The following is a 13,065-nucleotide window of genomic DNA, read 5'->3' as shown; positions in this document are numbered from 1 at the left end:
AGTAAAAGGCCGTCCCCGGACCTCAGGAACCACTGCTGCAAATGCCCCATGGCCTGGGCCTGACCACACTAGGCCCAACAGCATCTCCCAGCTGATTGTTCCCCTACTTTCCAGCCATTAACAGCCTTAAGGGGCAGCTCCTTGGGGGAGAGGTCCACCGGAAGCCGGACAGAGTGAGTTGGTGACACAGACCCCTATGGGGACACTCCAAGCAGGAGGGCCCTCTTGCCATCTGCCAACATGCCTTTGCCCACTGTGCTCTGTACTCTGTCACAGGCCCTACCTCCAATGCCTTCCACTTTCCTCCCTGCCTTTCAAAGTCTACCCAATCGTCCAGGTCCAGCTCAAAGCCCACTTCCTCTGTGAAGCCACAAGAAATATGCCTGACTCCGCTTGCCTATAAACTCTAACAGCAGTGGTCATCTTTTTAGATCATCCCTCCAAGGGGACCGTGAATGCTGCTGAATGCTCTTCTTAAACCAGACCCCGCAGGGACCCTTAGCTGGCACAGTAGGGGCTCAGTGAGCATAGATGCTGATGAGGTGAAAGAGTCTATCCCTGCCCTCTGGGGATTTCCGCACACTGACCAGGACCAACAAGGGGAGGGAGACCCGCAGACAACGGAACTCGACAGCCACTCTCAACAGGTAAAGCCACCACCACCAACAGGGCCACGTAAGCCTTCACCACGGTGCCTTTCACACACATTAGCTCACCCGAGATGGACTGGCAGGTAATTATTCCCATTTCACTGAAGAGGGAAGAAACTCGGGCTTAGAGGGTGAATTCTGACAACACATGACTGGTTAAAAAGAGTCAGAACTGGGCCGTGACTCAGCATCCAGAGGGGCAGGCTGAGGAATGGTGAGGACACGGCCCTGGGGCCAGGCTGCCTGGGTTTAAATCTCAGCTGGGCCTCTTTTTTTTTTTAATTTTTTAAAATTTTATTTATTTATTTTTTCTCCCAAAGCCCCAGTAGATAGCTGTGTGTCATAGTTGCACATCCTTCTAGTTGCTGTATGTGGGATGCGGCCTCAGCATGGCTGGAGAAGCAGTGCGTTGGTGCGCGCCCAGGATCCGAACCCGGGCCCCCGGCAGCAGAGCTCGCGCACTTAACCGCTAAGCCACGGGGCCGGCCCCTCAGCTGGGCCTCTTATTTGCTGTATGACCTCAGGCAAGTCCCTTCACCTCTGGGAGCCTTGGCTTTCTCATCTGTAAAATGGGGAGAATGAAAATGAGTACTTATCCCACAAAGCTGTCATAAGGATTGAATGAGCTCATTTGTGCCACGCTCTCTGCCATGCGTGGTACATTTCTGTGCATCCAACCTTGAGGTGCAGCGGGCATAGGGTCCCTGAACTTCCGTGTTTGCTCAGGGTGGGGCTGCAGGAAGTTGGTCTCCCTCCCCCTCAGCACCAATCCACCCTTCCACGCCAGCGGGCAAGGTGTGTGGTCATGCGGACTCAGTGTGGCAAAGCTCCATCCGATCACCAGGAGCACTCGGGCCAGCCACAAATCCCTGAGCTCAACACTGAGCAGTCTCTAAAGTAAATAAAGTGAAAATAAACCAATTGCCCCAGTAATAGGAGATTTTCCTCTTGCCTGCACTGGTAATTGAGCCACTGTAGCCAGCCTCCTACCTCTCCTGGTGCTGCTGTGAGTTAAAAAAGGAGTTAAGAGGGCCGGCCCCATGGCTTAGTGGTTAAGCGCACAAGCTCTGCTACTGGCGGCCTGGGTTCGGATTGACGCACCACTTCTCCGGCCATGCTGAGGCCGCGTCCCACATACAGCAACTAGAAGGATGTGCAACTATGACATACAACTATCTACTGGGGTTTTTGGGGGAAAAAAAAAGGAGGAGGATTGGCAATAGATGTTAGCTCAGGGCCGGTCTTCCTCAGCAAAAAGAGGAGGATTAGCACGGATGTTAGCTCAGGGCTGATCTTCCTCACAAAAAAAAAAAAAAACAAATAAAAAAAAAAGAAGGAGTTAAGAAAGCTGCCTGGCCAGAATGCAAGTGCAGGCTCAGAGAGGAGGGCACCCACACGGCTGGTCCCAGGAGATCTCGGCGCCCACAGCATGTGTGCTAAGTCTCCCCTTCTTACCTTTCCTCTTAACCCAGTGGGCACAGACCTGTGCAGCCCCAGGGGGGCTGAAGCAGAGGGCTGGGGGCTCTGCCAATGCAGCTACACCGCAGGAGCTCCCTTGAGTGGGCAGTTCCCCCTGCCCACAGTGTCTCAGGCCCAGCCACACGTTTTCTCCAGCCCTGGGCAGGGCAGCTCTCTTATGTGAGTAAGGGATCTTCCGGACAGGTTTAGTGGGGACAGAGGCCCTTGGAATCTGAACCACATGGGAACCTGCCTGCTCCTACCTCCCTGCATCTCCCGGAAATGCTGGAGCCTCACCCAGGGTCAGGCTATGCCCGCCCTGAGCTCCTGCCTGCGTACATGCCTCCTTCGGCCAGCCCATCCAGGATGTGTCAACAAACAGTCGGGGAAGAAAGAGCCCCACTGACCTTCTGAGAAAGCCAGGGCCGGGGGCCAAAACAAACTGACGAAGGAAATGCACTGCCTGCAGAAGAATCTGTCAAAAGAAATTTGATATTCCTCAAGCTGGGAGAGGCCCTGAATGTCACTGTGCCTGTCAGATGGCGGCCCCCTCGAGCTGCCCTGGCAGAAGAGGTACTTCAGGAACCCATTCCCCACACTGGCCTTCAGGAGGGTCTTCCTACATCTAGCCCAGTCCACGGGTCCTCGCTGACCTAGTCTGAAAGGGCAGAGCAGCGGTCACAAGGCAAGAATGAATCAGAACTTAGAGACCTGCGGCCAAGACCAGTGTGAGCAAGGCGCAGAGCCTGCAGAGGATGAAACCTACCGGGCGCTTCCTCCCCGTCACCTCAGCCTCAGCCACCAGCTCTTCTTTCACACAGGTGAGGTCATGCCACCTTGACCAGGAGAGCAGCTGTCAAGGGGAAACAAAGACCCAAAAGGTCAGTGCTGGGTCCTGGAAGGGGGCAGGGGAGTCTACTCTGTCCGGATGCCGTTGGTGCGTGGAGGGCCACAGTAGTACGATGCTGAAGGCCTGGGCTCTGGAATAGCCAAACTGCCTGGGTTCAAATCCTGCTCGACCATTTACTGGCTATGTTACTGTGGGCATGATATTGTCCCTCTGTGTTCTTCAGTTAATTTTTCTATAAGATGGGAATGTTAGCAGTGCCTACTCGATTGAGTTGTAGTGAGTCTTAAATAAGCAAATGCATGTCTGGCACTTAACCTGTACTGGTTGTCACGAGATGGCCAGTTTGCCCGGGACATCCTGGCTTACACCTGTTGTCCCAGCATCATTATTAATACTCTCCCTTTCACTCTCAAAAGTGAACAGGTTGCATGATAAATTATAAGGCTGACTAGCTATTGTCTTTTTTTATGTCCACCTGGTTATCTCCCTGCTTCATGCTGCCTCTCTGAGTACTGGGGAGCCAGGTTCCCAAAGTGTAGGTCCCCAGAGAGAGCTCTGCCTATGCCCCTGAGTACAGACTCAGTTTTTCCTTTCTTCCTTCTCTCTCCACTTGTCTCTCCCTCTCCCTCCTCTTCTCCCACAGCCATCCTCTCCTTCCTTCTGCTTCCCTGTCTATGCCTTAGGGGGCCAGGAGTGCTTGCAGGGACCTTTTGGCTTTACTTGGGGCTCCCACTGACCCTGAAGACTTGGATGGGACACTTTCTGGCTCTCTAACTAAACTGTGCCTTAACCAAATTTCTTTTAGAGGAAAGGAGACAATTTAAGATGTCAAAGAAATTATGCATCCACTAGACAGATGAGTGGAAATAACGTGCCATTTTGTGTATATGTGTGTGTGTGTGTGTTGTTTAAGAGGAAAAGAAAGAGAATAATAGCTTGAAATGGTCCATCCAATGCTGGAACCTGTCTATAGAAAAAGCCCCAAGGGCTATTTCATGGGAGAGGCTGGAGGCCACCCTCCGAGCAGCTGCCTCCCCACACGGCAGTGGAAAGAACAAAACCTAAGAGTCAGGACCCAAGGGTGTGGACCCCTCTCTGCCACTCACTAACCACTGGTGAAGGACCATGATTTTCTGAAGCCTCAGTTTCTCCATCTGTAAAATAGGGCACATTTGTCCCTAAATCCCCCTGATGCTATGACATTGTAAGAGGCCCTGCCTCTGTTCTTAGGATCTTGAAACGGCACTTGTGGAATTCCACAGTATTCTGCAACCACATCTTTCAGACCTGTCTAGCCTTTTTATAGGTGAAACACAGGAGGGAACCAAGGCCTGGGACAATATGATAACTTGAACCAATTCTCGTCCAAAAAGTCATGGCAAATGCCTGAGCCCCTGAGCCCCTGTGCCCTGAGACAGAATACACAACTGTTAGTGTGGAAACTAACAGGGAGGGAGTGATGTGGACTCAGTGACTGGCCTGCCAGGTCCCTGGGGAATCCCCCACCAACCTCCCTCAGCCTTCCAGCACCCCAGCGGCCTGCAGGCTCGACCCTCCTTCCCTACAGCAGCTCAGCAAACTCACGGGGCCTTGAGGCAGGGGGTGCAGAATGGTCACTGTAGCCCCTGCCCTGGTGCATAGTACCATCACAGGCTTGCACATCGCCCATCACCCACCAAACCTGAGCCTGCTCCTGGGGTTCCCTGCCCAGCACTAGAATCCAAATCTCCATCATTATGGTCTCCTCCTCTGCTCTGCTCTCCGACATTTACTCCACTACCACACTGGATCTATTCCATCTTTCTCTGGATTCAAATCCCTGCCCCACCACTTATTAGCTGTGTGACCTTAGACAAGTTGTTTAACCTCTCTGACTTTCTCAGTTTCCTCCTCTACAAAATGGGGACAATAGTAATAATCTCCTCATAAGGTTTTCGGGAGGATTAATTGAGAACTGAAATGCCCCAGCACGGGCCCTGGCCTATAACAGACTGTTTCTCCCCTACTCCACCCCTTTGAGCAATGTCTCTGGTGGTGCCCCTTCCTCTGCATTCCCAACAGCCCTGTCCAGCGCCACGTGGGCAGGCACTCCTCCCGCAGCTTCCTTTGCTGTAGTGCATCCCAATTATCGCCGCCAAATGACCAGTTCTTCTGAACCCAGCTCCCCTTCTCAGAAACCATCAAAATATCCCCAGGCCTAGTAGCAAAGTTCAAGTTCCCCAGCCTAACACTCCAGGCCTCCCACCATCTGCTCCCAACCAACATCCCTCACCACATCGTCCACTGCGTTTCCCTTGTCCCCAGACACATCCACCTCTGTGGCTCTGCTTAGGCGTCCCTCCCCCTGAAATGCCCAGACCCAGCCTCCTCCTCAAGGCCCAGCCCAAGTGCCACCTCCAGAAGGCCATCCTGATCCGCTCCTTCCAGAAGTGACCTCCCCCTCCACACACCCCCAGACTCACGGCCTGCATTCTCCTGTACAGGACAGTACTGAGAGGGGGCGGGACCTCACACCGCCTACAGGAAGCCTCTCATTTGTCATTCAAAAGTATGCATGGAGTAGCTCTTATAGGCGAATACGACCCAGCATGTCAGTGTCACCTGAAAAGGGACACAGCCCTGGACCTCAAACTAACATTCCAGTTCTGTAGAGAGTAAGTTGCCCTAGTTTCTTATCCCCACGCCCACATCCTTGATAAAAAGATCTTTGGTACATGCTGGTTTCTCCCAGAGACAGGGAACTCACTGCCTCATGAGTTAGGTTCTTCCTCCTGAACTCTGATCCCCCCTGGGACTCCCACCATGGGCCCTTCCTGCCCTTGGGCGTCACACAGCTCATTCATTGGGGATTCCTGGTATCTTCCTCAGAGCCAAACAAAGGGCAGGTTCCCAGCAAGTTCACTGTGTGTAAGCGGACAGAGACATGGATTCAGAGGGTTTCCTGTATGCTCAGGAAGATTCCCCTCATCCCCGTGCATGCACACTCATACACATACACACGCACCCCGGCCAGAGTCAGCAAGGTCAGCTGCAGCACAGGGCCAGACCTCAGCACAAACGCAGCGGGGAGGAAGTGCAGCCCCGGTGGCAGCCCATTTCCTGACCACCTCCCTTCGCTCCGGGAGGTTCTCTTTCTCTTTGTCTTCCTGACTGTTTCCCCCAGTTCTCTGTTTCTACACAGGCGACAGCCATGCTGCTGGCCCACGCGGCAAGGGGTCCCAGCAGCACTGCCGTGCAGGGGCAGAGCATTGGTTTCCAGACCTGTGATCCTGGGAAAGTCACTTCCCCACTCTGAGCCTCGGTTTCCTCATCTGTAAAACAAAGAGGCTGGATGGCCGCTAGGGTCCCTGAGGTCCTTACTGATCTCAGCCCCAGGGCTCCTCCGCCCTCCTCCAGTCCCCTCAGGGTTCTGAGGAACAGGGTGACTAGAGAAGGGAGCAAGGGCCAGACCAGGCCCGGGGACAGGGGTTCCCCTCCGGGGCCCACAGTCTCCGCAGGGTCCCATGGAACTCCATGTGCTGGACACACACATGCTCACACTCGGCCGCCGCGGGGGCAGCAGGCAGGAAGCGCCGGCCTCCGGGCTGCGCTGGGCAGAGAGGGCAGGGGGAGAACCCACCCCCACCCTCCTCCTCCCCTTCCTCCGCCGTACCTTGGGCGCAGGCTTCCCTTCCACCTGCCCGTGCTGGCTGCTCGGCTCACAGCTGTCAGGCAGCGCCTGCCCGGCAGCCTGCTCCGCTCCAATCTTTCCGCCCCGAACCCGCGCGGGCTGGCCCAACCCCTGGTGGCGCAGAAGTGGAAGCGGCGCCCTGAGAACCCCCGCTGCCAGCCGCCGCCCCCTGGGCGCCCTCCGGGATCTGCGCGCGCCGCGCGGTGGGGTCCGGGCCGGCGGGAGGCGACCTCGGACTGCCAGGGAGCCTGGGTGGCGAGGGCGGGGCTGCTGCTGAAGCCTGCCTGACTGGTCGGGCTTCCTGGGCCCCTCTGTTCCCGAATCTCCCTAGGCCCCCTGCCCTGATTCCAGAATGTTTACAGGTTGCAGAGCCCCACATATCTCTAAAGCTGGGGCATCAGTTTGGGGCCTGGCCAGCCCACTGGACAGAGATGAAGTCTAGGTATGCATCCTTGAACACCCTGAAGCATCCAGGTCCCTCCAGCTGTTATCTCTGGGGATTTTGTCCTTCTTGATCCTTTTCTGTCTCTTCTATATATTCTACTGTGCACTTGAATGCTTGTGTAATAAAAAACGTCCAATACGTACATATTAATAAAGCTAAATAAATCCTCAAAGTTCCCCCAAGGTGTTCAGGCTGAAGGATAACCCTCCACACATGCTCCCTAGCCACAAGCTCCTTTTCCAACCTCACCCTGGCCCCCCTAAACACACACATGCACCCTGCTCTGGGCACACAGGCTGCTGCCCAACACCAGCTGCTGGGAGCTGGCACTTTGCCTGGAAAGCCCTCCCCTTTCTCCCCTGCCTGCTGAAGTCCTACTCATCCCTCCAGGCCCCACCGAAATGTCCCCTTCTCAGTGAATCCTTCCCCAGACACCCGCCCCACAGAACACCCCAGCCCCTTCTTGGGGAGCCCATCCTTCTCGTGCTGGTTTATATATTAGCATCCCCCTCTCCTTTCCCCCTCCCCTCCACACTAAGCCCTCTTCCAGGAGGGAGAGAAACAAACACTAATGGAGCAGCTTTTATCAGTCGCTATGTGATATCCTTGCCCCTCCTTGGAGCCCAGAGAGGCTCTAGCCCACAGCCTCCCTTCACCACCCACCCCCAGCAGAAGGGCTGCACCAGACCCCCTCACACCAGTTTCAGAAGGCTGTCAGGCCGCCTCCCAGCCCTCCTTCTGGTGCCCCAGCCCCATGCACTGGTCTTTTCTCTTCCTGTTCTCGCTTGCTTGGGCCACCTTTCCCAGCTGTGCTAGCCTACCCAGCCACCAGGGGCTTGCTCCAGTCCTCTGTGCTGGGAGAGTGGCCTTCCTTTAGCACCAAGGCCCGTAGCCCCAAACAGCTGCTGCAAACTCTGTACCCTGGCAGGCCACTGTGAGGTCCTGTACCAGGAAAAGTGTGTCTAAGCCCTAAGCCTTCCTCATGTCCCCCACCCCCACCTCACCTCTCACCCAGACTCCCACTGGCCTCTGGTTCCCTCTGCCTGCCCAGACCCAGCCCATTTCAGGAAAAGGGTAGAGAAGGTCACCCACACCAAAAAGCAAGTGGCAGCAACACCTAATGGGCTCTTCATCCAAACGACACTTGGGTTTATGAGGGACATTTTGTATCCTCCTGGCCTGCGTGCCTGACATGTAATAGGTATCTAATTCATGATACTTGAGTATGAGGGTAAATGCACAGGATGAGGCCTGGAATAGACAATTCCAAGTTCACTGGCCCAAGAACAGGGGATTTTTGTTGTGTTTTGTTTTGTTTTCATTTTTGTTTTGGAGGAATGCTGAAAGCCTCAACACAGTGTTTTGGCGGAGAACGGAAAATGAGGAAATGAAGGATTAAGGATGGACTGCTCTCAAGGAGGTTAGCAGTGGAGGGAAGGAGGTAGTGTGGGAGCTAAAGGAAGAAGAGAGAATACAGAGGAGAACTGAAGATATCTGTAGACTGAGGTCAAGAATTTGATGAAGAGAGAAGGGATGGGGAGTCAAAGTCCCTGGTTCCAGAAGACCAGGAGGGACCGGAGAGCACAGATCGGGGTGGGGAAGCCCCGAAGTCTCCACCTAAGCCCCTAGATCTCAGACACGGAGAGGAAGATGAAGAGGGGTGAGGATGGGGAGTGAGGCATGGGAGGAAAGTGGATGGAGCTCCTGGATGATGGGCCCTGTTTTCTCTGTGACACAGGAAAATAGGTAATGGCTGGAGGGTCTGGTAGACCAGTGGGGTGGGTGGCAATTAGATACTTGTGCTGTGAGTTGCTGCCTCCGCGGGGTGGGGGGGAGAGGCAAGGGGAGAGTAGTCAGTGGGCTTGGAGAGCACAGGGACGTTTCCAGGGAGGTGCGCTACTCTCTTCCTGAGTTACCTTTAAGCTTCATGGTGCCCTTCCTTCTGGAGTCTCTGACCGCGTTTTCTTTTTTTCCGTTTTTTTGGTGAAGAAGATTGGCCCTGAGCTAATATCTGTGCCAATCTTCCTCTATTTTTGTATGTGGGATGCCACTACAGCATGGCTTGATGAGCGGTGTATAGGTCCGTGTCTGGGATCTGAACCTGCGAACCCTGGACCATGGAAGCTGAGTGCGTGAACTTAACCACTGTGCTACCAGGCCGGCCCCTCTGACCGTGTTTTCTTGCTCACATGCTGCTCTCAACTATTACTGAAGGCCAGTTCCTTTTGTGTGGTCCCCCCGGGGAACAGTGGAAACATTCACTGTTCCAGTACAGGAATTCTGCTGTCCCTTCTTCCTTTGAATGAATTATAGAGTTTCCAACAGGTGGAAGCCAAAAAAACAAACAGATCTGTCAATATTGACTCTCCCAGGCTCCATGCAGAATGGCAGCCTCTGCCCCACCTCGCAGAGCCACACTGGCAAAGGCCAAATCAAACAGCTGCCGAGGGTTAGAGGGCTGGTGAGCTCCCAGAGAAAGTAGACTCCGGAGGGAGACGGCCAGATCCACATCTTCCATCCTTCTCCTCCTGGAACATGTTAAGCTTGGGTGGGAAGGAGACATTTTCTGTAACATCTAGGGGGCCAATTCAGGCTATATGCTCATAGCTGCTATTGAAAAATAAGGCTAGAATGTAGGAAAAATAAGGTCTCCTTGAAGATATTTATGAAAACCATGTACTTCCTCTATGGGATTCACAAACCTGGAGTCCTTCAGAAGCAGGACAAGTAAGGCATGAGCAATGACTTGTTACTCTCTCTCCAGCAGCAAGAACGGACTTCATCCTTCAGATGCTGTCATGGAGTTATAGAGCTGGAAGAGAGCTAAAAGTCCCAGAGCCAGTCCCATATGTTATAGATGACAGAACTGTGGTCCAGGGTGACTTGACCAACAGGTGACATGACTACTCCTGGCCTTGAATGCAGCATTTCCTTTCCTCCCCACCCCTCCACAAGTGGCCTCTGAGAGACAGGGTACCGGATGGCACCTTGTGTGGACTATGGTTTTTTCTTTCAGAAATCTCTGAATGCCACGTTTAGGGAGCAGGGAAAGAACAAGCACCATATAATCAACGGTGTTTCCTAAAGGACAGTAGCAGCCATATCAATTTTTCTGCTAAAAAAATTGAAAGACTCTATAATGAGTAATGTGTTGCCCAAAAAGTACAGGAAAATAGAGGTAGAATTTGCTCCTCTGGGAATGATGAAATGAATGTTTTATATTGACTATTTTATTATTTTTAGAATGTTTGAGGAAGGAAAGTACAGATCTTTTGCCCCCATAATTTTGCTTTCTTATGCATGCATTTTCTCATGTTTGCTTTCTCACATATACACTCAAAACCCAACCCCAGGGCCGGCCCCGTGGCTTGGCGGTTAAGTGCGTGCGCTCTGCTGCTGGCGGCCCGGGTTCGGATCCCGGGATCGCACCGACGCACCGCTTCTCCAGCCATGCTGAGGTCGCGTCCCACGTACAGCAACTGGAAGGATGTGCAGCTGTGACAGACAACTATCTACTGGGGCGTTGGGGGGAAAATAAATAAATAAAATCTTTAAAAAAAAAAAAAAAAAAAAAACCCAACCCCAACACCCTGACTATTAATGTAATACATAGGGAAATAAGAAACATGGGAAAGTAAAACAGAGGATGCTCTCAGCGAAAGGAGTTCCTCAGGCCTCGAGTTTGGTGGCGCCAACAGATCCTAAGAGCAGCGAGGACGGGGAGCGCTGCGCCAGTTACAGTATGGACACTGCAACTGTCCAGTTGTTCCTCCATCAGCAGTTTGTCGGGAACATTGCCTTCTTTGGAAGATGTTGTGCTTTGGTACAGGAAGAAAAATTTTGGTTTTTCTAAGCTGGTACTCTCAGCCAATAATAGATTTTAGACATCAAAAGTTATCCTAGCTGACAATTTGGAATTTGAGAAGATAAAAGTTAGATGACCAATTTAAAAACTATACAGCCATCTCTTAACCCACTAGAAAACAAAACTAATCAAAACAACAATGGCTTAACATTATTTCTAGGAGAAACAATCCAGAGACCATCAAATAGTTAACTCGAGAGAAACAGAATACCGCAATTATAAGAGAATTTTGCTTCTGATTCAGGAAGGTGTAAGTCCTCCTAAGTCCTGTGGAATCTCTTCTGTAATCCCTTTGCCTCCCCATAGTCTCCTTCCCTAATTCATCCCCTTAGCTCAGGCGTGCTGCTTTCTGGACTATTACTTTGACCTTTATTCTCTCCTCCATCCAATGCACCCTACGCACGACTGCCAGGTATGATAAATGTAAAGCACAACTCTAGACATGTCCCTTGCCTGCACAAAAAAACCTTCCATGAACACCCCTTCTATATTTCCTGAATAAAATCCAGAATCTTTAGGCCAGCCTCCAAAGCCCTCAACGACCCCCACACTTGCTTCTCGCTGCTCACACACAAAGAGGCTGTCAAGAGCCCCACGTTTACTGTCTAGCAACAACGACTGGCTAACTCTGTCTCCTCTGCCTGAAGGGCCCTCCCTGCCATCTCTATCCAGATCCCGCTCTTACACCGCCTACCGCAGGAAGACGTCGCTCACATCTCACAGCCGGGAGCAGCCGCCTCTCCTCTCCTCTCCTCTCCCAACCACTCTCTTAGAGACAGGACCACATGCTGCCTTAGGTCCAGTTTATCTGTGGAGCGGGCATCGCGGAGTGGAAGGGGACTGAGGGGTAGAAACTAACTACTTAGCTTTGAGCAAGCCAGGAAGTTTCTCTGATCTTCAGTTTCCTTGTCTTAAAATGTAGTTAAGGACAGGATCCGCTTGATGAGGTTGCTGTGAGAAGTAAGTGGGATAATTCATGTAAAAAAGCACTTAGTACAGTGCCTGGTACTGAATCAGCACTCACAACATTTGGATGGAGGGATGAAAGAGGGAGGGAAAGAGGAAGGGAGGCAGGGAAAGAGAGAAAAGAGAAGAAAGAAGAAGAAATCAACACCTTTCCTTTTCTACTAGAGTCAAAGGCCCATTGCTTCTTCTTAGATGAATACACACACATAACCTTCCTTGGAGACAAAATTTTATGTAAAAATGACATCAAGATCATGGAAAGGGTGAAATCAATTAATCTTTTTAGGTCCACTGTGTAAATTTATTAGCTGATTCTGAATTCTATTAGAAACAACATTTTCAAGATGGGAGGAACTGTGGAGATCACCCTGTCAACCCCATTGATTTTCTGCTGAGGAAACTGCCAAGGGCATGAGCTGGTCAGTGGCAGAGTCCAGACCGGAAAGCTTTGAGCCCAGAGCTCCTACCCTCCTTGCACATTGCCTCTCCAGGCTGAAACACCTGCTGCTCTGACAGTAACTTGCAGCATGAGAACGTGAAGAGGTTGATGAACCATTTCGCCAAAAAGCAACTATAATAGTTGGTCAAAACCGTCAAAAACAACTATTTCAGTGCTCTGGAAATTGACTGGAGACGTGCAACAAACTGACAAGTGTTTGTCCATGAGAACTACTGAATTTTGAGTAGGGTCAGCATGGACATGTGATGGTGTTGCCTGAAGCTGTTCCCATCCCTGCAGCTCTGTTGTTTGATAGTTCAATCAGGACAGGTTGTAAAAACCAGCAGCTATTTGTCACTGCCAGAGTGTCTGACTTAATTTGGAGCAGAGTCGGTTTAAATGGTGACCTCAAAAGCAAGTGGACAGAAAGGGCCAACAGCTCTGTTAGCCTGAAACTGCAGGGCCAACAGAGGACTGGTGGCCACCTGGGAATCTAACAAGAATTGAGGGAGGTGAAGCAGCCGTGAGGAGATTGATAAACTCTGCACGTATCATGGGTTGACCAAGGTTGTGTGCATGTGCTGCAGAGACAGGAGCAGCCCACACCACCCACACATCCCTGGCCAAGGGAGCCTACCCGCAAGCAAATGTCAAAAAAGCTTGACATTTGCGTGTGTTCCCAGCTCGCTCACAGATCTACTAGCAGAGAGGGGAGGCCTTAC

At 52.1% G+C, this 13,065-nt stretch overlaps 1 protein-coding gene across 4 annotated transcripts in view; it reads right to left on the bottom strand.

The window, feature by feature from the left end:
- Positions 1-6,814, bottom strand: part of CRACR2A (calcium release activated channel regulator 2A) — a 156,085-nt gene extending 149,271 nt beyond the window's left edge. For 3 of the 4 annotated variants that reach the window (XR_015555015.1, XR_015555014.1, XM_004438755.3), the window contains exons 1-2: positions 6,611-6,814; positions 2,875-2,961 (exon numbers count right to left, since the gene is read on the bottom strand). The gene's annotated coding sequence lies outside the window, so the exon portion shown is untranslated. The remainder of the gene's footprint in view (positions 1-2,874; positions 2,962-6,610) is intronic. The other variant, XR_015555016.1, reaches the window with a different exon arrangement.
- Between the last annotated feature and the right edge of the window lie 6,251 nt (positions 6,815-13,065).

This window comes from Ceratotherium simum, chromosome 17 (genome assembly GCF_057802395.1).
Source record: "Ceratotherium simum simum isolate JZ-2026a chromosome 17, ASM5780239v1, whole genome shotgun sequence".
NCBI classification, from domain to species: Eukaryota; Metazoa; Chordata; class Mammalia; order Perissodactyla; family Rhinocerotidae; genus Ceratotherium; species Ceratotherium simum.
Note: the sequence above shows the minus strand (reverse complement) of the source record. Positions and strands in the feature narration are given on the sequence as shown.